The sequence below is a fragment of the Canis lupus genome, chromosome 2, assembly GCF_048164855.1.
Source record: "Canis lupus baileyi chromosome 2, mCanLup2.hap1, whole genome shotgun sequence".
Taxonomy (NCBI): domain Eukaryota; kingdom Metazoa; phylum Chordata; class Mammalia; order Carnivora; family Canidae; genus Canis; species Canis lupus.
This window is the reverse complement of record NC_132839.1, coordinates 64,287,314-64,313,107: the sequence shown is the minus strand read 5'-3', so window position 1 is coordinate 64,313,107 and position 25,794 is coordinate 64,287,314. Positions and strand designations below refer to the sequence as shown.

Here is a 25,794-nt window from a genome sequence, read left to right as displayed (position 1 = left end):
CAAAGGGGGTGGAGAGAAAGAATCTACTAAGACCGCTTGAGATGGAATCAGACTTCTGCCTTTGGACCAGGTTGTACACCACTGGTTCTCTGGCTTCTCAGGCCTGCGAATTTAGTACTGAAACCTACAGCCCCAGCTCTCATGGGTCTCCCGCTTGCAGATGGGAGATCAGGGCACTTCTCAGCTTCCATAATCATGTAAACCAATTCCTTACAGGAAATTACCCATATATATGTTCGTTCATATATATGTTTCTCTGGAGAACCCTGACTAATACACTACATTTCATAAGTTTGGGGACCACTGCCCTGGCTTCAAGAGTAGAGTCCTGATGGGAGCAGAGAGAGGACTGCAGGAATCAAAAGGACAAGCTGGGGAGGAGGACAGGGGGTCGCAAAAGCTGGAACTAGAACTGGGGAGGGGAAGAAGTACCAGGAATAGTGGTAGGCCCAGTGACTCTCTGCACATAGAGTGGGGAGGAGGGATAAGAGTTCAGAGCGTTCTCCAGCTTGCATGACTGATGGGGTGTCCACGCCACCCCACCTCAGAAACATAGCATCCTGGAATGCCAGAACATGGAAAGTCTATGGCCGCTGTTCCTGACTCAAATGTCTGCACACTCAGGGGAGCCCCAGATTCCTGGCACCAAGTCAGAATAGAGGACTAGCCAGATCTTAAGAAGGAAGACCTGAATTTAGGTGCTGACATGCCCAGGAAGAACAGAGGTCATGTGGTTGCTGCCTTGGAAACAGAATGGAATAGGTCCCAAGCAAGGCTGGGCTCCTGCAGGCAAATGAGTTTGGGGTGGGTTTCTAGTTGGAGTCCTTGATGCTAGTTTAAAGTTTAAAATCTCACCATTACCCATCAAGGAGCCATTGCCAGGTACCTAGCTGCACATGGCTGGGCTGTGAGGCTTTGGCTTCTGAATCATTGAGGCCCACTGTCTTCCAAATCAATTTAGACTGAGAGCTGAAAAGTGAGGGCCGTCCCTCTGAAGGTTTTTATTTAGAGCCCCTCCTCTTCCTGGCTCAGGCTAGTGCTCCCACAGATGTAGGCCTGCCTGCCTTCCTGGGAGCTACACTGGTTGCAAAAGACTTGGGATCTGAAAAGGGACCGCCTTGTCTTGCAAATCTTGCAAATGACTTGCTTCAGCTTTTTGGAAAGCAAAGACTCCGGACAGCTCCCTTGGTTAGCCAATCTGCTCGATGGATACACATTTGTGTTAGTGATACTTTTTTCAGGATAAAACTAATACAAAGAAATCTTAAGATCGCCCACAGGAAATACTATAACAGAATGAGAGCCAAATTGGGGCATCAAAATCTATAACAATGCACGCAAATAAAATTGTGTGAGCTCAAAAGCAGAAATAGCAGCTCTTCAAGTTTACGTGTTTTGATTACGATTTTATAAATTTAAATTCTGAAAGCAGGCTTTGTGCGTATGTCTATATAGACACACATATCCATTCGCTCCACACAAATGATCTAACAATGAATGCTAATATTATTTTTACATAGCACTTTCCAGTTCACAAAGCAACTTTTAAAAGTAAACCCCACAGCATGGAAGATAAATATATTGAATTCCCATTCTAAATGACTTTTTATTTTCTCCACTGTTCTCCAGGGGGAAAAAAATCTCTAAGCATTTTCCAATCCATTTATTGTACCTTCTGCATAATCTTCAGCAAATGACATGTTTCTAGCTAAATATTCTTGTCCATATAACACCTTAACAAAACCCAAAGATCCATTTATGATACTCGGGTCACCTTTGCAAATTGTCTTCCCAGCCACAGCTGACTTTCTGTGCTTTGATCACATGAGCCTTGAGCACCGAAGCAAAGAGTTGTGCCAGATGCTCTGTTCGACTCTCAGTTGGGATGATGGGTAGACACTGCTCACTTGACCCAGACATAAGAAATGGAGGAGCCATACTGGGTCAAGCCCACAGGCCAGACCATCTTTTGTTTCTGTTTCTGGCTTGTGTTATCAGAGAAAACAGAGTCTGTGACCACTCACCACAGCAGGGGCCTCAAAAAGTTAGAGTAGATTAAATTAAAATTAAAGATATAAAATTGAAGATGCAAGATGGTGTTTTATCTTTCTTTTTTAAATATTTATTTATTTTAGAGAGAAAGAGAGAGAAAGCGAGCAGGGCGAGAGGGAGAGAGAGAATCCTCAAGCAGACTCCACACTGAGCATGGAGCCCGATGTGGGGGCTCAATGCCAGGACCCTGAGATCAAGACCTGAGTTGAAACCTGAGTCAGGCACTCAACCCACTGAGCTACTCAGGTGCCCTGCAAGATGGTGTTTTAAAATCACACACATACTCACACACACACACACACACACACCAACAAAGAAAAGAGTCAATAATATACCAAAATATGACCAGGGTTATCTCTGGATGATAAAAAATGAAGGGCAATCAATTTTTCTTCTTTTTTCTCTTTTATTTGTTTTTGTGCATTCTCTATTTTTTTCTATGATGAGTGTGTACTTCAATTATAATCAGAAAAAAAATCTAGTTGTTTTTCTTTTATTTGAGGGCAGGGATAGACCACCGAACTGCTCTGCATCGGTGTCTGGGCCTGAGACACAAGCCCAAGAAAGAGAAATAGATCCTGACAAGGAAGAAATCAAGTTCTGAGGCCTCCCCCCAAGGGATCTGATTTCGACTTTGCTGCCTCCACCCGGCTGGTCTATTTTGGTCTGAACAGCCCAACGATAAATGTGTTGTCTTTTCCATTTCGGTCCCTAGTTCCACAGAGGAGAAGAATTTAAGAGACCCTGTTGCTGCTGTGGGTGTAATGAGGTGTGAAAACCTTTTCCATCCAGGAGACAGGGAACCACAGGTCACAGACAAATAATGGCTACCATGTTGGGTGTAGCCCCTCTCTGCTTTCAGAGATGAACTCTTGAGGTCAACTTTGCATAAACCTCTTCTGGAAACAAATGCAACAACAATAGCAAGAGCATTTGGCTTTTGTAAACTTGAGGGCAAACTTGCTCTCTGTAGTGTTTCTACATTTCCAGAATAATTTCCCCCAAGCCACTCTCCTCTTTATCCCTTACTCACCAGAGTGTTCTTTCTAAATCTAAAAGCTGACTACATGACAATTCGACTTAATAATCTTTGGGGGCTCTTTATTACCCACAGTAGTGGCTCTCAACCTTTTTCTGTCCCAGTGTCCCTGAGGATTGGGCATGGTCTATGGGGGACACTCACAACTTATTCACCTTTGCGTCTGGGTGCCAAACCATGGTCCAGGCAACTAGCAGGCACACAGTAGGTCCTCAGTGAGATGCTGCTGAAGTAAACTAGCAGGGACTGTTACAAAGTACTGTATCCTTACCATCTAGCAGAATTCCTCGTCCAGAATTCGACAGAAGGTAAAGGAATGAATGAGTGAGTGAGAGAAAAGTGAATGAAGAACTCCATGTGACAAAGAGGGGACACCTTCAGATGTGATATATGCTAAGTGAAATTATGCAAAGCTGCCTTGGAAGAGAGGCACACAATTATTATCTCCAAGTCACTGGTGAAAAAATGCGATTTTACTCACTCAGATAATAAAGCTGGAAAATAACAGAGGGGCTCCTGGGTGGCTCAGTCAGTTAAGCATCAGCCTCTTGGTTTTGGCTCAGGTCATGATCTCAAGGTCTTGAGATCGAATCCCATGATGGGTTCTACACTCAGTGGGGAGTCTGCTTGCAATTCTTTCCCCCTCTCTCTCTTTCCCTCTCTGCTCCTCCCCCCACTCACTCTCTCTCTTTCTCTAGAATAAATAAGTTTTTTTAAAAAAGAAAAGAGTAGAAATTATTCTTTAGTAAACATTTAGTGAGAGCCTAATATGAGTCAGACCCTGAATCCAGCACTCTTTTCACTCAGTTCAAATCTGACAGCTGTCTGTGAGGTTACAAAAAAAAAAAAAACTACTAATAGAACATTCTGTGGGTGAACATCTGGGAGGTTGCCAAGGTGGGTTCTGAGAATAAAGTTAAGTATAAAATCATCTCTACTTTCACTGATGGTGACAGTCTTCCTTCTCTTGGTTGAGTTCCCTGAGCCAATCTTAAAGTCTGTCAGCATTAGAGGGCAAAAAATGTATTTATTACATACTCCTGAAAGTCCTTTCTTTGCTTTTAAAAGAGAAAGAAAGGCCCGGGGGTTATGGAATAATGCTTTCCTAGGATGTTTTGTTCTGATTCTTCTTGTCCAGTAAAAATATGTGAAACTCCCCTTTAAAATCTTTATGTTTTATAGGGTGCCTGGGTGGCTCAGTCAGTTGAGTGTCCGACTCTTGATTTCTGTTCAGGTCATGATCTCAGCATTGTGAGATCAAGCCCCATGTTGGGCTCCCTGCTGAGCATGTACCCTGCTTGAGATTCTCTCTCCTTTCCCTCTGCCCCTCCCCCTCTAAAACAAATTTTAAATAAATCTTATAAATAAATAAATGGAAAAAGGGGAGACAAGCTGTTTGCCAGTGCCTCAGGAAGTTAAAAGTGAGCTCTTGCCTTTCACTGAATCTATACCAGCTGTCTTCTGTACAGATTAGGAAGCAAGGCTCAGAGAGTTTAAGCAATGTTGCTTGCAATCTTCATCTCATTAGGGCAGAGATGAATCTAGAGCTTGTCCCTTGTCAGTCCAATATTCCTTTTTTCTAAATTGAGTCTTCAGATAAAATTGAAAAGGTTCCCGTCAAATTTCTAAGTTGTGCTACATAGACACAATGACCTTTAAAAAAATGATACCTGGTTGTGACATCACTCCCATGTACAACAGAGGTTCAAAAGGACTCCATAAATGCCAAAAAGAAAGGTGAATATATTCACAGAATTTTAAGATTGTAAGCAAGATATCACCCAGACCATCTTCCTCATTTCATAAATAAGGCAAGAACGGCCCCCAGAGTCTACTGATTTCTACACAGTCACACAGTTAATGTGGAAGAGTCACAACTGGCTTTATCTCTTGATGTTCAGTGTTCCTTCCACCTAACCTTAAAGTCCCTCATGAGAAGGATCAGGGGTCTCAGAACACCTTAAAGGTGGAGCCCATAGGACTGACTCTGGAAACTCCACCTCTAGCTATCGGGCATTACCTACAAAGCCTGTTACTCTCTGATCTAGCCAACTCCAGATCAATAATCTGCATTTATAGAACTCTTCTTTCATCAAGAGCTGTGCTAGGGGTGAAGGGATGCAAAGATACAGAAGCCATGGTCCCTGCCATGGCAACCTACCATTTAGCAACAAATATGTAAACAATTAGTCATGAAGTGGTACAAAAATGACAGTGGTTGGATATAGCGCGGTGGCCACTTTATCTATTTTCCCAGAAAACATAATGCCCCCCACACTATCTGTGGTAGACTCTCTGCCAGAGGGGTGAGTAGGTATTCTCAGCTGAGTTGATGTTAGATCTCCATCCCTCTGATCAAAGTGATTGGCACAGGATGGGCATGTGATCCAAACAATGGCAAGCAAGGCCCTTCCTGGGATTTTATCCATTGTGGTGGGAGAGAATCTCTCCCTCCTCTGTTGGGTCTGAGGGTTGGAAGGATGTGAATTCAGAATGACCTGTGGCCTTGTTCTCCATCACATGGAAAAGGCCAATTAGTAAAAAAAAGAATGACTGCCACACAGACTTGTGCAGAGATACGAGTGGGAGAAAAGTTAAGGACATCTGTCTAACAACAGCTAATACGTAGGTCCTTGGATGTCCATCTTCCTCCTCTTCATCATCACCAGAATTGACATTTTCAGTGCTTAATTTTACATCAGGAACGGTGCCTACATAAATATCAGTACTTGACATCACCTCATTTAATAATGGTAATGATAGTAGTATTAACAAAATTATGAAGGTAATACTATGCTCCTTTTACAGAAGAGTACTAAGGAACAAAGAGGACAAATAATTTTCCATGGGTCACACAGTTAGGGAGAGAAATGGGCCATGAACTCAAACTTGTCTGACTCTAAAATCTTAGTTCTTTCTACTGTTACAGAAAGCCCTGAGGCCAAAGGCACTATACCCTAAATTAAGGCAGGCAGTCTGAATTTCTTGTGTAGTATTAGGATTCAAGTATCCACACCATTTGACACCCCCTCCCCGCCCCCAGGCTGGACTGACTCTAAGGTTGCTTCCTTTTCTGTGTTGATTTCTGGTGAATCTCTTCCCTAATTTGATTTCTCTGCCTCCCCCTGCCAGGATGGGTGGAAGTCCTCTCTCCAAACAGAGAAATCTCAAGCCCTGTGCCCCAGGACAGCTGCCCCACATTCTCTCTCTTTACTTTCCACTTCTATCCAAAGTAGAAGATCACCATTTCTGACACCCACACATCCCCACGGATATTCAATAGTTTGTCTTTATTGAGCATTTATTATGTGCCAGGCACTGTTCTAGGTTCTTGGGATACATCAGTGGACACAATATACAGAGATTACTACTCTCATGGAGTTGAATTCTAGTGGCTGGATGGTGAGACAATTAGGAGAAGATAGTCTAGCAGAGAGTAATGCAGGCCTCACCACACGTGCCCCTCAGTGAAATCACCCTTTTCTCCTGGATAATCCCCACCTGCTACTTTTTTTTTTGTACTGTATGATCTTTAATTAAGTAGAAAGACTTCCAATCCCATCACCCAGCAACCATTTTACCCACTGCTATTTGGCCACCAGTGTCTTGTCTCTTTCTTCAGCAATGGTGAGGAAGATATCCTTTCCACAGGGATGGAAAATCCATGGTTTGTTGCCTTTGCCAATGGCAAAAATGTTGGAGATTTGAGTGGCAAAGCTGTTGCCATTGGCTTCTTTCACATGAACTACATCAAAAGAACCAGGATGTCTCTCACTCTGTTTGTGATCACATCAATTCTTCACAGGTCAGCACCTCCAGTCACTATACACAGATTACCAGTGTCAAATTTGATGAAATCAGTAATCTCTCCGGTCTCCAATCCATCTGAATGATGTCATTCACCTTGATGAGGGGACCAAGATAGCAGATGGTGCGAGCATCATGAGTCACCAGATGAAGGATTCCTCTTATCCCCATAAGGATCTTTCTCACTTTGCACAACTTATACTTGGCCTCCTCAGGTGTAATCCAATGAACAGCAAAGTGACCCTCGGTGTCACAGATTAGACGGAAATTCTCCCCAGTCATCAAAGCTGATGACATCCATAAAACCAGCCGGGTAGGTTATATCAGTTCAGACTCTGACATCAATCTTAATAAAACGCTGCATACAGATCTTCTTTACTTCATCTCCTGTTAGGACATACTTAAGTCTGTTCCTCAGGAAAACGATGAGAGGGAGACATCCTCTCAGCTTGTGGGGACCAGTAGATGGGCAAAAGGCAAATACACCTGTCAGTTTATCCAGCATCCAATGCTTTGGAGCTGCTACACACTTCAGATGCTTCTTGGGACCATGAGTGATGGCTGCAGTAGGCACTAGCAGTAAAGAGTTGCTTTTTTTTTTTTTTTTTAAGATTTTATTTATTTGAGAGAGAAAGAGCAAGCACAAGTGTGGGGGAGAGGCAGAGGAAGAGGGAGAAGCAGACTCCTCGCTGACCAGGAAGCTTGACTTGGGGCTCTATCTCAGGACTCTGAGATCACGACCTGAACTGAAGGCAGACACTTAAGCCACTGAGGCACCCAGGTGCCTGCCCCTCAAACTCGCTTCTTGATGCCCTGATGCAGTCACATAGGTAGGAATTCAGAAGTCTCTTTGGTCCTTTGCTCCTCTGCTCAGGACACATCCACTGAGTTACTGAAGACTGAAGAGGCTACCCACAGGGACCCCCTCACGTCCATCCCTCCTCCTTTGGTTCCTCCTCCTAGTCCTGCCCTCAGGCCCCCATCATGCCAGCTGAGCGTCCCCACGCACAGCTCCATCTTTCCCTTCCAGCTTCCCTCCACACCACATACTGAATCACTGCCCCGGCACTGCCCCTGGGGCTCCCCACTGCCCACTGGATCAAATGATTCTCATCACGGCAGTCGAGGCTCCATACACCCAGCATCAAATCCTGCCACCTCCCCCTCAGACCCCAAAATACAGTGACACTGGGTTACACACTATATTCTACCATTCTACATACCTTCAAACCTCCTACTTTCAGTCACACCTCTTCCTCTGCCTGGAACGCCTTTCCTGCCATTCTCTCCCTCATGAAATCCCCCTCAACACGAAGTTCAAGATGTGATATCACCTGCCTTCCAAAAGCTTCTCCAGTGCCACCATGAGGAATTCATTCATTCACCCAAGAAATATCTACAGAGTCCCTAGGCCATTACCTGGCCACTGTAAGTTACTCTCTCGTAACCCAAGGACAGTTCTCTTCTGGTATGAAGACAGGGAAAAAGATGTGTCCTCTTATTGCGTCGCTTTCTTTTCTTACAGAAATTAGAATGTGTCACTTCCTTCTATATGCCCCCACAAGATCTGTCCATGTCCCTTTGCAGCCCCTATCACAGTGCATCATGTTCTGTGGCTGAGGCTATTTTTATTGGAAGATGCAGTCCTGTGCACGTAATCTTTCCACTCTGCTCGACTACATACCAGGGGGCCTTGGCCTGGAACACTTCCTTACCTAGAGATGAAAAGCTCACGCAGCCTGTGCCAGGCTTATTGGTTTGCGTGGAAATGTCTTTTTCCTTTTCAGGCTCAGTGTGTGCTCCTTTGCTCTGCTTAAGTGTGTGCACCAATGGCCTGTAGGCACACTCGCAGATTTCAGTATTTCAGACACCACAAGGGAGGAGGGGTCCTTCTATAGTTGTGCAATTGCCCTGTGTCAGCTGCTGGGCATTCATGAGCCAAAAGGGAGGCATGCACATGACTGCAGTAGACCTTTCTCTCTCTCCATGTGAGGGAAGCATCATTCCACCCGGTGTGTTTTCCAGCAACTCTGATACCAATATGCAATGGACATAATGTTTGGACTTCTATGCCTGGTGGTTAGCATCATGATGACCCTTGCTACCCTCATGTAGTAGGAGTCTTCCTTTGGCACTGGTAACCAGGGCACAGTGCTCTGCTTGACAATTTTCCTATCCCAAGAATCTTCATTTTTAGCTGGTATCCTGCTAATAACTCCATTTTCCAGATTTTTCTGTAGATAGTTATGGCCACATGGCTATGTTTTACTTAGCTCAATAAATGAAATATTACCAAGAGTATTATCAGGGCTTCCAGAAATCCTTCTTAAATGGAAGGGGATGCACCTATGGTCACCTCTCTCTTTCCAACAGTGTGGAAAGTGGTTGCCACTGCTGGAGTACCAACAATTGTCTTGACCCATGAGGTGATGTTGAGGATGAAGGCTTGCAGCTGGCATGGCAGAGCAAAAAGATATAAAAGCATGGCTCCCTATAGCATGAAGCTTCCATCCCAACCTGTGACTATATCTCTGGTCCTCTTTCATGTAAGAGAGGAATAAACTTCTCATTTGTTTGGGTTTTTCTATTATATGTAGCCGGGCCTAATGCAAATAAAAAGTCCATCTGTCTTGCTCACATTTGTATTTCCTCCACCTTGCACAGAGTCTGGCACAAAAGAGATGTTCATGAGAAATACCGGACAAATCATAAATAAATGGGCATGTTTTAAATGGCCCACACCACAAAGATAATATAAACTGAATATTGTACATACATATGTAAAACATAAAGATTTTTATCATTCAGGGAATACTTTGGGGATAGCCAGGGATTTTTCACGGTAGCTGTTAAGACCCAGTTGAGTGCTGTTTACACTCTGCACTTCTTGAAATAACACATAATCTTGCTTTTGGAAGAGTCTGCTGTCAGGATGGCCTCATTGTTTGGGTCACAATAGGTAGACAAGGAAGAGTGGCAGCTGCCCAGCTGGAAGATGGCTGGGAGAGATGAGTGTTTTCATGATTATACTTATTTAATATTTATAAAAGATAACTATCATCAGGATCCAACCTCCAGGCTACCAAGTAACTTGTTTCATAAAGCTTCACGGCGGGTTATGTTTGTATCACATATTTCTTTTTCCATCATAGTAGTCTTCACTGTTGGCCCCATATGTAAAGCAAACTACAATACCATATGGTCCCCTGTTCTGGATTTTTGTAGCTGGAGGGAATAAAGAGTCAACTCACTATTTTTCTTTAAAAATATACCTACTACCAATGTCTTTGAAGGAAAAAGAAAATATCATTAGTAAATGAAGTATATTTCTCCTTATGCACACATTACCCTTTCATTCCATTGTTTAGCAAACATTTTATAGAGGACCCTCTATATGCCAGGCACAGTTCTCAGTAATGGGGGTACAAAACACTTGAAACACACCCAAACACTTGTGCGCACAAAGCTAACATTTTAGTGTGAGAATCAGACAATAAATATGTCAAATAAGTAAAATAAAAAATTGTTAGTGATAACTGCTAAAGAAAAGCATAAAGCAAGGAAGGGATTTTAGAGGACTGTAGTTAAAATTTTACACAGCATGGTGAAATAAGGCTTCCCGAGAAAGTAACATTTGAGAGAAGGTGTGATGAAAGGAAAAGCAAACAGTGCAGTGTCTAAGGGAAGAGCACTCCTGGCAGAGGTGCAAGGTTGTGTGCGGGCAAATAATCATCAGGAAGCTGGTATGGCTGGGGCAGAGTGAGCTATGGAGCATGTGCAGCAGGGGAGAGGTGCTGGGGCCAGGTCATGGAGGCCACACAGGTCATCAAAGAAGCTGGGATTTTATCCCCTAGGCAACGGAAGCCCTGAAGAGTTTTGAGGATGGTGACACGATCTGATGTACATTTTTATAATGATTACCTTGGCTCCTGTGTTGAGAACAGTGGAAGCAGGATTAGTCAGGATTTGTTTCTTTGGGGGCTCCAGACACTGCCTTTCACCTGCCATTCTACCTTCTTCATTCCTTCAGTGATCTTTTTCCCGAGGCCATTTCAGAATCATAAGCTATTCTGGGCTCCCACTGTCCCCATCAAAATGTATTTTTGGCTTCTTTAATCCCACTAGATAGTCAGCAACATATGCCATTGTGGCAAATTCAAACCCAAGAAGAGCAGAGTGAAGAACAGAAGCTTGTAGAGTCTTCATAGAGTAGTTAAAGTGGGCCTATAGTCTCCCCACTGTTTAGTCAGGACTTCTTCAGGTGAAAGTAAAACTAATCCAACTGTACTCCTTTTCTATTTTTGATAAATTACCACAGATTTAGCCACTTTATATAAGGTCTATATGTCAGAAGTCCAGGTATGGAGTGGCTGAATTCTTGCTTAGGGTCTCTAGGGCTGAATCAAAGTGCTGGCCAGCTGAGTTCCTGTCTGGAGGCACTGGGGAGAAATTTGTTTCCAAGCTAATTCAGGTTGTTGACATCACTCAGCTCCTTAAGGTTGTAGGACTGTCATCAGGGACTGCTCTCAGCTCCCAGAAGCCACCGCAGGCCTGAATACATGGCCCTTCTATCTCCCTCACTAAATTATTCTCACATTTCAGATCTCTCTGATTTCTCTCTAATCTCTAGACTTGGCTCTAAGGGCTCATGTGATTAGGTCAGGCTCACCCAGATAATCTCCCTACTTTACGGTTGGTTTATTTGGGAAGTTAATTACCATTGCAAAATGCCTTCACAGCAAAACCTGGATTAATGATTGACTAAATAACTGGGAGAAGGTGGGTGTATATCAGCGGCTAGGAATTTGGGGCCATCTTACAATTCTGCCTACTACACCAAGTAAAAGGGAACAACACACTGACCCATGTGTCTGGAAAAGACCTTTTGAGAGAGGGAGGCACTGCTGTGGGAGCCAGGCAGGGCCTTGGGGACTGACACTAGGACCCAATGCACCCTGATTCATGCATACTCTCTCTCCATTCACCCCTTAACTATGTTGGCTCCTGCTCATCTTCCTTCTGAAGAGCTGCTTTCCCCATATAACAGGAAAGACAGCCATCAACTGCTCTAGTTCCTGCTTTCACAGTTCTGCTATTCCAGCAGAAAGAGAATTTCTTTCTCCTAATGCTTGAATTGTTCAAATGTTCAGAAAAGGATCCCCCGTGGTCCCCCACCTAGGTCATATGCTATGGCTGGAATGGGAAATGCAGGATCAAGACTGAGACGCTTTCAGAGCCATTTGGAAAAGGAGAGGGATTTTCCAAAAGAGGGAAATGGAAGGTACACTGGACAGATAGACAAACAGATCCACTATGACTCTAGTCAGCCTCACTCTCTCCTGCAAAGACCTTAATTCTCCTCTGCATCTCTCCCATTCCTTTCCTTACCTGACTAGTCTTGTCTTCTCCATCTCTCAGGGGACTGAGATCTAGTTCTAGTAGCCACAAGATCAAGTTCAAAACTCCACCAGTTGGGGGTGTGGGACAGGGTAAGACAGTGAAGGAATAATGCCTTGTAGAATAATCTAGAAAGAATTCTAGACCAGAGAGTAGTCCTTGTCCTGTCACTGTGACATTGAACATGCCGTGTAGCCATGTGGGTCTGCCTCTCAGAACTTCCTTCCAGAGAACCTGATGTCACTTGGCAGCTTCCACCTTTCACATTTTTGGATTCACTCTGATATTCACATCAAGACAATGATCCCCCCCAAGCTGCTCTGAGCCAACAATCAAGCCCAATGGGATGCCAAGTCTGGGCTATTTCTGCCCAACACAAATTCCGTAATGTTTTGTCTTTTCGGGAGCTCTGTATTGGCCTGGTGAAGACCCTTTTAAAGCTATCCTGCAATCTGCTGGTTCTCCCACCCAATCCTGCCCCTTTCCCTCTCCTCTCACAGGTGTCAGGCCTGCAACACGTGGGGGTTCCCTATCTACTCCTTTTCCCTCTCTTTTTACCCTTCAGACATTTCTCCCACTAAATCTCTTGCACATCTAAATTGGTCTTGGTGTTCACTTTTTGGAGGATCCAAACTGATACTCATGTCCAGGCTCTATTTCTCTTCTGTAACACGAAGGGAATTAGAATGGATTTCTGGGATCCCTGATAGCTTTTAAGATTCTAGAAAGTTGAGATTCTAGAGAGTTACCTCTGTTTGATGAAAGAAGAGAAAGAGGGCTGGGCAACTAGATCTCTAATCCACAACTATTTGGGCCTCTGATCCTCGCTATGTTTAATTTTTATCACTATAAAGAACCTTCTTGTTGATAATATCTTATCAGGAAAGGTAAATAATTCTAGGCAATGTTTCAAACAGCTACAAAGAGTTTAGGGACTGGCTGAAAACTCTACACATGGCTTGAACCATCACTTTGCCTGAGCTAATAGTTCTTATACTTCAATGCATGGAAGAAGCAACTTATAAATGGCAGATTTTTAAACCCAACCCATAGAGAGCTTCACTCATGAGGAAGGTGGTGGCTCCTGGGAATGTGCTCCCTTTTTTAAATTTATTTATTTATTTATTTATTTATTTATTTATTTATTTATTTATTTATTTATTTTTAAAGATTTTATTTATTTATTTGAAGAGAGAAAGAGACCATGAGCTGAGGGAGGAGCAAAGGGAGAGGGACAAACATACTCCATGCTGAGCAGAGAGCTTGATGCAGAAATTGATCCCACGACCCTGAGATCATAACCTGAGCTGAAATCAAGAGCCAGACATTTGACCAACTGAGTCCCCCAGGCACCCCAGCTCCCTTTTTTAAAAACCAAGCTCCCTAGTGACTCTGTTATTGGTAGTTTATAGAATAAATTCTCAGAAATGCAAACCTAAGTTAAAGTAAATTTACATTTTTTCCTTAAGTTTTATAGGAATTATTTACTGAGATCCTAAAGTGAGTTGTGGGAAGCCACATGGTATCATTAACTCTGCATGGTGAGGGGTGGGATGGACCAAGGTGATTTCTTATACATGGTGACATTTCAGCAGGTCATAAAAAGTGAGCAAGAATTTGTTCCCCAGGTGGTAATATGGTGAAACCACTTCCAGTATATTTAGATTAGCAGCTGGGGAGCTGAGGAATTCTGGAATTGGTTAGCAATGGAGGAATAGACCACAGGAAAGAGTGTGGATCCTCAGTTGTTGTTGTTGTTTTTTTAAGATTTTATTTATTTATTCATGAGAGGCACAGAGAGAATCAAAGATATAGGCAGAGGGAGAAGCAGGCTTCCTGCAGGGAACCCAATGCGGTACTCAATCCCATGACCTCAGGATCCTGTCCTGAGCCAAAGACAGATGCTCAACCACTGAGCCACTCAGGTGTCTCCGGTTCTATCTCAGTTACTGGTTTGGACCTTATTTTAGAGATCTGTGATACAGACAGAGAATGTCACTTCAGGAGTTTAGAGAGCAGCTCTCTCATCTAGATAAAATACAAAGTCAGCAATGAGTTGAGAAAGAGTCAGAAGTAGTAAAGGCTATTTTTCTTTCCTGGCATCACATGTGCTAGAACTTAGAATGGTGCTCATACAAAACTCTCTGTGAAGTTGCAGGATCTCTGCTCTCATTCCCTCAGTGGGCATTCTGGGGCATCTCACAGTGCCGGGAGGGAGTATCTAATTGGTTTTGGTCACCCTATCTGTCCCCCAAGGTTAACCTGGCTCAAAAGAGTCAACTTTCAGTGAGGATACCCTCAAAAGGGTTGTCCCTGGCAGAAAAAGAGATCAAGAACCTCTGGTCCACTGACAGTCCTCAGAGTTGACCCATAGTTGCTCTTGCGTTTGATAAAGCTTAGTCTCTTACATTTGAATCATTTGTATAAAAAATGTATTAAAAAAGCATTTTGTTTCGGATGCCTGGGTGGCTCAGTGGTTGAATGTCTGCCTTTGGCTCAGGTCATGATCCCTGGGTCATGGGATCAAGTGCTGCATCATGCTCCCCACAGGGAGCTTGCTTCTCCCTCTGCCTATGTCTCTGCCTCTCTCTCTGTGTCTCTCATGAATAAATAAATAAATAATATCATTTAAAAAATCATTTTGTTTTTCATTATAAAAGTAGTACATGGTCAAGGTAAATCCAAAGAACCACATTTTTTTTTAAATGAGTAGTTCTCTTTTTTTAAAGATTTTATTTATTTATGAGAGATACAGAGAGGGAGAGAGAGAGAGAAGCAGAGACACAGGCAGAGGGAGAAGCAGGCTCCATGCAGGGAGCCCGACGTGGGACTTGATCCTGGGTCTCCGGGATCACGCCCTGAGCTGAAGGCGGCACTAAACCGCTGAGCCACCTGGGCTGCCCAGAACCACAATTTTTAAAAGCTACTCCCAATTAAAATATTTTTAAAGATTTATTTATTTATTTAAGAAAGAGAGACAGCATGAGTGGGGAGAGGAGCAGAGGGAAAGAGAGAGAAACAGAATCTGAAGCAGATTCCCCACTGAGCTTGAAGCCTGATGCAGGGCTTGATCTCACAACTCTGAGATCATTACCTGAGCCAAAATCAAGAGTTGGATGCTTAACCAAATGAGCTACCCAGGTACCCCCAAAATATTCTTTAAAAAAAAGAGAACATATATCCTATAATCTGAGGGGGTTAAGGACCCTCTGAAGTGCATCTGTAAGCCTCTTGCTACTTATGGATCCTTATTCAGGAATCTCTGGGGTAAGGAAAAAGGAAGCCAGAAAAGAGAGATCAATAATCTAAAATACTGGACACAGATCTAAAAATTAAATTCTTAGCATAACCTATATATTCTTCATTTGTTGCCCTGAACAGAATAAGCTTAAATAAACATGGCTGCATTACCTTAAAACAAATCAAAAGAAGAATAAAAGTCCCTTCTATCCCCACTTGAACAAAGAAATAGTCACATTCACATTCTGGTGTGTTTTCTGCCAGGTTACTTTTGTACTTAACTTTTTAAGGTATTTCATAATTATCATGTTATGTATTCAATTTCAGTTCCTCACATTTTAATCTACCATTATAAGTGTTTTTTTTTCTTCATAAAAATAAGTGTATTTTTCCTTTGTAGACATCATGCTTACTGTGGGCATGAAATTCCATCATAAATACCTCAATCCTATTTTATTGCTATATAGACCTATAATTGGAAGTTTGAGTTATTTCCAACATTTGTTTATAAATAAGGGTGCTTAAAATAAAGGCTTGCAAGAAGGCTTTTTTTCATAGTTTGGATTTTTCCCTTCAAAGAATTTTTAGAAGTAGAATCTGAGGATGAGAGTAAGAGTAATCATATATATATACCATCAAACTGCTTGTGAAAGAGTGGTACCATTTCACACAGCCATTGGTCTGCTTCACCACACCCCCACCATCATCAAGTGTTCCCTCTTCTTTAATTTTTGCAAGTTTGTTCACAAAATATTATTGATATGCTTCCCATGGTCCTGTTTTAATTCCATGACTCTTGATTCCCAGCGATGCCCATCAGACATTTTTACAAACCAGTATCAGAGATGTGTAAAAAAACAAATGAGCTAGGACATTTTACAAATGTTCACTAAGGCAATTTTATTCTTTCAATTCATCATGCTTCACATTTTACTAGAGATGGGTTTATCAATCTCAACACTACTGACATTTTGGGCTTTGTTGTGTGGATTGCCCTGTGCATTGCAGGAGGTTAAGCAGCATCCTTGGCCTTGACCCACTAAGATGCCAGTGGTTCTCTCCTCCCCCAACTCCATTATGACAACCAAAAATGGCCCCAGACATTACCAAATGTCCCCTGGGGGAGAAATAGCCCCTAACTGAGCTCCTTTCTCAGCTCGCGCTTAGAAAGGTGGTTTATCCCCCACCCACCCCGTTTTGAAATGAAAAGGAATCCAAGAGCAAAATACCAGCTTTAAGAAGCCTGTGCTCGCTTTTCAGGGCCCATACAGTTAGTAATTGATCAAATGAAGCATGAATGAATCAAGTATAAGTCAACCGGAGAGATCCAGGTTGTTGCTGGTTGGCTAATGCTGTTGAAACCTCCCTTCCCAGCCCTTTTGGTTTCCATGAGCATCATCTCTAGAGTAGAGAAAAATATGCATATATTTTGGAAGATATAGATGAAGATAGACAAGGATCTGGGGGAAGCATGAAGATATAAAGAGGGAGAAGCATAACCCACATTTTGGAGATGGAATTCAGTACAATTCCTGCCATTGGTTGGCCCTTTGTATTTTCATAGCAATTGCTTCCCTGAAAGTCCCTATGATGACTGGTAGGAAAGGGTGCCATGGAGACCATGCAGGAGCTGAGAGAGGAAAAGGAAGAGGGAGCAAGAGTAGATCTGGGATGGAAAAACACCTGCAGGCCTGGAGGGCAGTGGGTGGAGAGCTGTAAGGCAAGTGAAAGTACCTGAATCTTACCACATGTGATGCCTAAGGAGCTAGCAAAAGTGGCTGTGGACACAGGTGATAATGTTACACACTGGCATACAAACTGAACAACTGATTTATAGAAATCTGTTTTAATGACTAAAAGTATGTTATTCCACTGCGAAAAAAAAAAAAAAAAGTAGCCCCTAACTGAGAATCAAATGTCTCCTAGGAAGAAAATGGCCCCTAATGGAAAAATACATAGCTTTGTTAGTTCAGGTTTCCATTTCCAATATTAAACTTTGATTTTTTAGTATCTTAGAACTGATAGTGTCTGCCTAACATCCTTTCTTGGTCTGTCCCTTGTCAAGAGAACTCTAATTTGATTGAGCTGTTCCCCTCCCGTGGACTCTGGGGGTGAATTGTGAGTGATGATGCCTCGCCTAAGCCAGGTCTCACAGTCCTGATTCCCTTATCAGTGATTGGTTTTGGTTTGGGGGTGGAAATCTGTCCTGGCCAATGGGACCCAAGCAGACATCTGCTGAAAGATTTCCTCACTAATAAAAAGCAGCACATAGAAGGAAATGCCCTCCTCTTTCAGCAGACAGTGTCTCTGTGTGCTGCCCAGAATTGCTGCAGCCACCTTGGAACTCAGAGAGGAGAAGGTATTGATATGCGCAGGACTGAGAAGATGGCCTATGATGAACTCCTTGAGACACTGAAGCACCCAGCCATGGGTCGTCATAGAGCCTCTACCTCCTGGCTTCCTGTTACATGACACAACACACCTTTAAACCTTTAAAATACTTGTTGTTATTGTTGTGTCTTCCACTATTTGCATGTGTCTTCCACTGACTTCCTGGGACCCCAAACACAGTGCCTAAGAGACGCTGGCAAAATCAGGTCCTTTCTGGGCCAGTTCCAACTTCCAGTTTAAAGCAATAGGTAGGGATGCCTGGGTGGCTCAGCAGTTAAGGTCTGCCTTCAGCCCAGGGAGTGATCCTGGAGACCCAGGATCGAGTCCTGCATCGGTCTCCCTGCATGGAGCCTGCTTCTCCCTCTGCCTGTGTCCCTGTGTCTCTGCCTCTCTCTGTGTGTCTCTCTCGAATAAATAAATAAAAATCTTTAAAAAAAGAACTTAAGAAAAAAATAAATAAAGCAATAGGCGGCCCATGGCCATAGTGGCCATCTCCAAACAGAGCAGTGGCCTCAGGAAGGCCTAGCCAGTTGAAGAAAGAGCTCAACCAAGGGGCAGGGAATCTTGACAGCTAATTCTAGTCCTAAAGAACCAGGAAAGCAGACCAGAAAGGCAGACATGTGGCAGGATGGAAGCTGTTGTCGAGATCCAGGAGCTCAGGTAACCAGATGAATTCCAAGCCCATGATGGAAGATAACAGAAGCTCTTATACAACAATGGCTGTTTTCACTGGCTCAGAGTAGGCAGGCCTGGCGCCCGGCAGTCTTCAGTACTAGTCGCAGTAGTTGAGGGGAGCTAGAACAGGTTATTCTTGATCAAGTGTCTAGCATAAAAAGGACCTCAAAAAGGTTTTAGGGGTAAATAAATCAGCTGGAACTTATGAGACCAAATTTTATTAAAACCGTTTAAAAATCTGCTTTGTGTGTAAGTTTTACTCAAATAAAAACTTTTAAAATGTAGTTAAGTGGAATGTAGCATTATTTTCAAGGTAGTTATAAGGCAATTTTTCCACTCACTTAAATCAGCTCTCCTGTTGTCAATAATTTCCCCAATCAAGGAATTCAGACAGAAAGGTTATTAAATACTGGGATGATTGTCACTCTCTGGAGGCCTTTAAAAATTGCCTCAGATTAAAATATACGATTCAGTGGCTTTGCCAATTATAAATATAACCAGCTGAAAAGGATTAAATGTTGGAAGTGGTCATCGAGAGGACGTTCCAGCTGCTCTACCTATGAGCTATATCGGAGGAATCAGAGCCCCTTCCCCCCTACCCTGACCTGGGAACGTATGTTCTGCCCACTGTTCCCACATCTGGAGCCATGTTCAAGGCTGCAGACTTGAGAGAGTACTGTGTTGTTGTGACTGTCTGAATATGTGACTGAACCCAGTTAGGGATTCTACATAAACTTTTAAGATTCTGGTGGTGGGTACAAAGGTCTCCTCGTTTGGCAGCCACCCACGGCTTGCTTATTACACCCGATACCTATAGCAACCTTGGGTGGTCCACATCTTTCTTATCTCTACCTGCCCTCCATATACAGGCCAGCTTTGACTGTTACCTCAGGAACTCCCAAGGCTGCAAACTCACATCAAGGAAGGAGATGTTCTATATATAACAGCAAGTGCACACACATACTACACAACACAAAGAACTACGTAGAATTTAGATCTAGAAAATTTTAAAGCTGCAAGACATAAAAGAATAAATGAGAAGACCTTCTGTGGTTTTGAATAGGAACACTTAATATCATAATACTTAAATTCTCTCTAAACTAGCGTCTAAGTGCAATGCAATCCCTATACCAACATCAACAGGAATTTTTTCTATTCACATAGAAAAATAAATAGGTGAGTTCTCCAGGGACTATTCTATGAATCAAGGGTAAGAAGAGTAAACTATCCTATCAGATATCAAAACTTATTATAAAGTTATAATAATTAAATCTCATGGTTCTAGACTTGAAGTAGATAGATGATTAGGACAGAAGAGGGAGTCCTGATTACTAAATTCATGGTAAAGAGGGCATTTCAAGTCCCTGGGGAATAGCTGAATTATTCAACAGATGGTACAGGGCAATTGGCTTAGTATTTTAAAAGTTTTCAAGTTGGATCTCCATTTCACCCTTTATACCAAAATTAATTCCAGACAGAGTAACAACTCACATGTGAAAAATAAAACCATATAAGTATTAGAAGAAACTGTGGATTAATTTATACTTATTTTATATAGTATGTAATATTAATTTATAATGCTGGAGAAGGGGAAATGCCTTTCTAAGCTGTTACTTACCTGCTGTTTTTTTCCTTTTGCTGTTGTAACAAATCACCACAAACTTAGTGGCACACAATGACACAAATTCATTATCTAAAAATTTTGGCAGTCAGAAGACCTGAAATCAAGATGTCAGCATGGCTACACTCCTCCTGGAGGCTCTAGGGGTAACTGTTTCTTTGCCTTTTGAGTTTCTAGAGGCCACCTGCATTCCTAGGCTTATGGCACCTTCTTCCTGCATCATTTCCATCTCCGCTTCTATCAGCACAGCTCCTTCTCTGCCTTTGACTCTTCTGCCTCCCTCATAGAAGGACCCCTGTGATTACAATGGGCCCATCTGGATAACCCAGGAAAAAACCCATCTTAATCGCATCTGCAAAGTCCCTTTTGCCACATAAAGGAATAGATTTTCAGGTCTTGCAGATTAGGACATTGACATGTTGGTCAGTGGGGGGAATTATTCTATCTACTCCAACTACCCAATAGCTATTCTTTCGTTCTTAACAGGGTCCCAATTATATTCACACAGCCACTCCTCCCGATTGCAGTCTGGGTGATTCATGACAAACTGATCACACGCCCAGTTCCACTGTAGCAATGAGTTTTGACTGATCCTCAATGGATCCAGAATGGTCATGGGATCTAATCCATTGGTCCAATCAAGAAAGTAGAAAACTAATATTCAATGTTAGAGAAAGAGGTCTCACTCTATCCTTGAATAAGAACAAGGTGGTGTGTCTCTCCAGTTGCTGCTAACATCTGTCTTATGATAAGAAGGGAGGCCAACCTCAGGATGGTGTCCACCCTACAGATGTCAGACCAGGGACAGAAAGGATCTCAGGTCCTGATGATATTATTGACCAATTTGATCAACCTACCCCCAAAGTCTTCCCCCTACTTTTGGATTTTCTGTTGGAGAAGGTAACAAATTTTCTAATTCTTTAAACCATATTTGGGTAGGTTTTCTGTTAATTGCCCTAATAGCATTCTGACTGATATACAACCAGAACACAAAAACCCAGAGGCCATTAAGAAGAATATGGATAGGGGTGCCTGGGTGGCTGAGTTCATTAAGTGCCTGCCTTCGGCTCAGGTCATGATCTCAGGGTCCTGGGATGGAGTACCACATCAGGCTCCCTGGTCAGTGGGGAGTCTGCTTCTCCCTCTCTCTCTGCCCCTCCTCCAAACTCGTGCTCTCTCTCTCAAATAAATAAATAAAACCTTTAAACAAACAAACAAACAAATAAATAAATAAATATTCTAGTACATTTTAAAACCAGTAAACTTTAAACTTCTATGTGGGAAACTTATAAAAATGTCAAAAGACAATAATAAACTGAAAAACGCTTTCAACAAATATGACCAAAATCCAGTTATCTGAGTTAACAAAAGCTTGTATAAATCTTAAGAATGTAGAACCCAACAGAAGCATGGACAAGGGACTCACATAGTTCAAAGAAAAATAAAAGCAGATCAATGAATGCTCAAACTCACTCAAAATTTTTAAAAGGATAATCTAAATAAATAGATTATTATAATTTTTTTAATATCATCTGAACAGGGGAAAGAGTTTCACAAGGTTGTTGGTATAGGTCAGGGGAAAGAGGCCTCTCCCACAAGTGGATGAGAGTATACATATCAATACAACCTTTCTGGGGCGGGTGGGGGGCACCCTGGCAACATTTCCCGTAATTTTCAGTGAATCTGCCCTTTGATCCATCATTTCCACTGCCAAGAATTTATGTTATAGATACCACGATATTACTATAATATCATCTGGAATGAAAGAAAAAAAAACAACAAAGGAAACAAGTAGTATGCCCAGGGAGAACTAGATAATGAATTATAGATGTTCTGCAGCCATCCAATAAGCTGAGCTAGAATTATATGTGCAGAACGGAAGTCTCCAAAATGTGTTAGTATAATTAGTATAAGGTAATAATATTAATATGATTTTTAAACATTAATAGCAGTCTATATAATATGAGCCTTTGTGTAAGATTTTAAAAACTAGATATGCGGGATCCCTGGGTGGCGCAGCGGTTTGGCGCCTGCCTTTGCCCCAGGGCGCGATCCTGGAGACCCGGGATCGAATCCCACATCGGGCTCCCGGTGCATGGAGCCTGCTTCTCCCTCTGCCTGTGTCTCTGCCTGTGTCTCTACCTCTCTCTCTCTCTCTCTGTTAGACTATCATAAATAAATAAATAAATAAAATTTAAAAAAAAACTAGATATGCATAAAAATAGATATGTATAGACTTATTTGTAAATATATAGCTAAACAACACAGCAGTATAGGCATAAATTTTGTTTTCACAGAAGAAAACACAAGAAACTCCTAATAGATTCATGAGAACTTATTTTTCATTTTCTAACTCTCTGCATTGTATAAATTATCTTCCCTTGCATATTTTTTAAATGGCTCACATTAGTTATCTGAACTGTGGAATAATTTGACATTTTAATTTTTTTATATATCTGCCCATTAAAGAAAACAAATAGAAGTTATTTTGACAGTTAATTGGCTAGAGAGCCATTTCGACGGCTGGCTTGAAAGCAGACTATTCAGCAGAGTATTCACGGCCCATTACAATCAGGCCACAGCTTCTCTTTGAGTTTATTCATTTATTCATTAATTCAGCAAATATTTGCGGAAGACTCACTGTATTTCTAGTTCTACAAGAGAGGCTCTACAGATACAAAGATCACAAGCCACGGACATTTGTACCAATAAGTCACTACAGTGGGGTGTATTGCCTATGACGCTGTCATGGAAGAGAGGACCATGTGTAGTAGTTCCCAGGTGAGAGGGGCCTGCTCCCTTTGGGTGATTCACAAAGGCTTCAGAAAGCCACTTGAACATGACCTTGGGAAGTTGCGAGGTAGAAAGGACATCCCAAACTGAGGGGAAAACATGCACAAACATGAGCGGAGGTAGAAGAAAATGGTGTGTTTGCAACTCTTTAGGTCATCTAGCACATCCTGAGGATGGAGCAAGGCCAGGAAGTATTCAGAAGATGAGATTGGAAAGGCATAAAAAAAAAAAAAAGGCAGCTCACAGATGACCTTGTTTATTCTAATGGCATTGGGTAGCCAATGCAGGATGTGACACAGCAGTATGTATGATCCTGTGTGTTTCAGAGAGGTCGGGAATGAGGATAGATTCGAGTCCTGTGGTGATGACAGAGAGTTTGTAGAGCACAGTAATTAATAGCACGGAATCACTTTGAACTCTGGTTCTACCACTTCCTAGCTGTATACTTTGGGGAAAATTATTTAGCATCTCCATGCCTCAGTTTCCTCAGAGTTAACGTCCAATAATCCCCAAAGGTCTAGGTGTCAAATTTTCTCTAGGACACAGCCACCCCAGTACACTTACATCACAGTTTCTCTTGGGGGAAAATTGGAAGACTCAGTACTAGTGTGTCAGTATCATGAGTTCTTTCTTAAGGAGACCTGATCTCCCCTACATTCTAGAGGCTCTGGGCCCATGAATTGACTCCAGTCTGTAACAGCAAGCACAAGGAGCCATGACTCTCAAATAGCTTGATGTAACTTAGGCTTCTGCCCATAAGACCTACAGGTATAGAATCATCAAAGTTGGATTAAAAATCCTTTACACCTCAATTTGAATTAAAAAGTATCAATATGAACTCATGATATAATTTATGTTTAGAAAAATACATGTTTTATATATCTGCATAGAAAGCCCTAGTTTTGGTGAATGACCTAGTAGCAATGAGTGCCTTCAGACTGCAGTCTCTAAATACCATTTCCTACTAAGAAGAAACAAGGTTTGAAATATGTGTGAGTCAGGTGTTCAACAATGTCCATCCTCAAATCTGTAACTCAAACCTTGACCTCTCTCATCAAGGACCAGTATAATATCCAGCTGCCTCCCTGACATCTGGACTTGGATGTTTCACGGACCTCCAAACTCAACATGCCAAAAACAAAACTAATGACCACCGACCCCAACTAAATCTGCCCTGCTACTAAATTAGCTGTGTGACCTCAGAGAAGCCTCTGAGTCTGGGCCAGTAACTAAATTATCTCTAAGTCTCCTACAGCTGCAGGAATATGAGGGACCAACTTTTGCCTCCAAGGGCGCCTGGGGGGCTCAGTCAGTTAAGCATCTGCCTTAGGCTCAGGTCAGGATCCCAGGGTCCTGGGATTAAGCCCCACATTGGGCTCCCTCCTCAGCAGTGAATCTCTTTCTCCCTCTTCTTCTGCCTCACCACCACCCCCACTTTTGCACTCTCTCTCTCTCAAATAAATAACATCTTTATAAATAAATAAATAAATAAATAAATAAATAAATAAATAAAGCTTGCCTCCATTTGTCAGTACTAATTTAATTGTGCATTGTTCCTAAAAACAAGCCACTTTCTTTTTTTTTTCAAAGATTTTATTTATTTATTTTAAGGGAGAGAGAGAGAGAGAGAGAGAGTGTTGTGAGGAGGGGGAGGGGCCGAGGGAGGGAGGGAGGGAGAGAGAGAGAGAGAATCTCAAGCAGACTCCCCACTGAGCACAGAACCAGACTGGTGGGGAGAGGGTGGTTCAATCCTACAATCATGACATCATGACCCAAGCCAAAATCAAGAGTCAGATACTTAACTGACTGAGCCATCTAGGTGCTACAAAATAAGCCACTTTAAAAGGAACTTAGCCTATGTATCAGCCTATGTGGCCTGCAGTATATTTGGCTGAAATTTCAAATAGCCCATAATGGCTTTCTCTATGGGCTCATACATCCTGGACCCAACCAGCCAAGTAGCTAACTGTCAGCCTCCCTGTAGCAACAGCTGAGGACCTGTCTGTTGTTGTGAGGATAATTTAAATGGCTGGGTTTTTTGTTTTTTTTTTTCAGGTCCAACCTTTTGTATCTGTTTCAGAAATGTGACAGGTGCAATTTTTTCCAAGGTAAGAGGAAGAGATGGTTTTGACCTCTAGTGAAGCATCTGTGGAAGAGTGACTTGTCATTTTTATTGCATAAGTGAGGGTGCTCCCATAGTAAAGTGAAGGGGGTGATAAATAAGATTCTTGGAGGCTGCTAAATGGCACTTAGCTGGAGGGAGGCCTTAGTGACAACTGCACAAGAGTGATCCTGCTCAGGGATCCCCTTTCTATGGCACTTTTCACCAGCATGTTGATCGTGGTGTTTGACTTCACTGTCTCTTCTGTTCAGATGGTTTACCTGATTTAAGGGGTTAAAAAGCTGAGTAAGCTTAAAATCAATGGTAATAAAAGATAATTGGGAAAAGGTGGAGAAAAGGTGTATCAGCCTCTTTTGGCCAATTCAGAACTTACCCCACATATAAAAAATAACACATCTGAAATTCAGTTTATCTTTTCTCAGAAACAGTTATAGGACTGACATCAGCTGGAGCCTCCTATCGTATCCTCGAGAGTCAAAGGCAATATGACTTGAACCTCCATTAAATGTACAGTGGAATCTCAGCACCATCCATCTTCTGGGTTTTCAGGAAACTGGTTCTGTTTCTCCCGGTCCCCGCTAGCTCCACATCCCTTCCACTGGACTCATTCTCTTTAGGGATTAGCTAATGGCCCTGATATGCTATCCTGCTTCTGCA

At 42.4% G+C, this 25,794-nt stretch overlaps 1 protein-coding gene and 1 pseudogene across 2 annotated transcripts in view; both read right to left on the bottom strand.

Moving 5' to 3' along the window:
* FAM184B (family with sequence similarity 184 member B) overlaps nucleotides 1-25,794 on the bottom strand; it is a 132,643-nt gene that overhangs the window by 84,461 nt on the left and 22,388 nt on the right. The gene's annotated exons all lie outside the window — the stretch shown is intronic.
* On the bottom strand, nucleotides 6,619-7,915 carry LOC140610859 (small ribosomal subunit protein eS4, X isoform-like; annotated as a pseudogene).